Genomic DNA, 792 nt, shown 5'->3' with positions numbered 1-792 from the left:
AACTTGTAAAATAAAAGGGTAGAACTTGCCAAAACATACTTTTGCATCCAAAATATAATTGAAAACTCTTTCTTGAATAGACTAAAAGGTCTTACTTTGGTAAAATAAGCATAAAATTGAAAAATAAAGGGTAAAACTTGACGAAACACACTTCGTGTGTACAAAATTTAATTGAAAACACATTTGAATTGTGTTATTTGAGTAAACGTGGAGAATAATCCTGTAAACTTGGAAAAAAATCTCTCTCCTCTCTCTCTCTCTCTCTCTCTCTCTCTCTCTCTCTCTGTGTGTGTATGTGTATGTGTGTGTGTGTGTGTGTCCAAAATGTAATAAAAAACACGTTCAAATCGTGTTATTTGAGTAAATATTAGGCTAAACTTGTGAAATAAACAAATAAAAGTTGAGAACACACACTTCGTGTGTCGAAAATATAACTAAAAGTCTTTCCTGAATAGTATAAATAGTGTTATTTGAATAATAATAAACCTAAACTTGTAAAATAAACAGATAGAAGTTGAGAACACACACCTTGTGTGTCGAAAATGTAACTAAAATTCTTTCCTGAATAGTATAAATAGTGTTATTTTGGTAAAAATAGGTATAAAGTTGTAAAATAATAAGTTAAAAGTTGAAAAAAATGTCTTTGTGAATCCAGAATTTAATGAAAAAATGTTGCCTGAATAGTATAAAAAGTGTTATTTTGGTAAAAATTAACATAAAGTTGTAAAATAATAAGTTAAAATTTGAAAAAAAAATGTCTTTGTGAATCCAGAATTTAATGAAAAAATGTTG

Source organism: Lepisma saccharinum, chromosome 18 (genome assembly GCF_977018435.1).
Source record: "Lepisma saccharinum chromosome 18, izLepSacc3.1, whole genome shotgun sequence".
Lineage (NCBI taxonomy): Eukaryota > Metazoa > Arthropoda > Insecta > Zygentoma > Lepismatidae > Lepisma > Lepisma saccharinum.
This window is presented reverse-complemented; position numbering follows the sequence as displayed.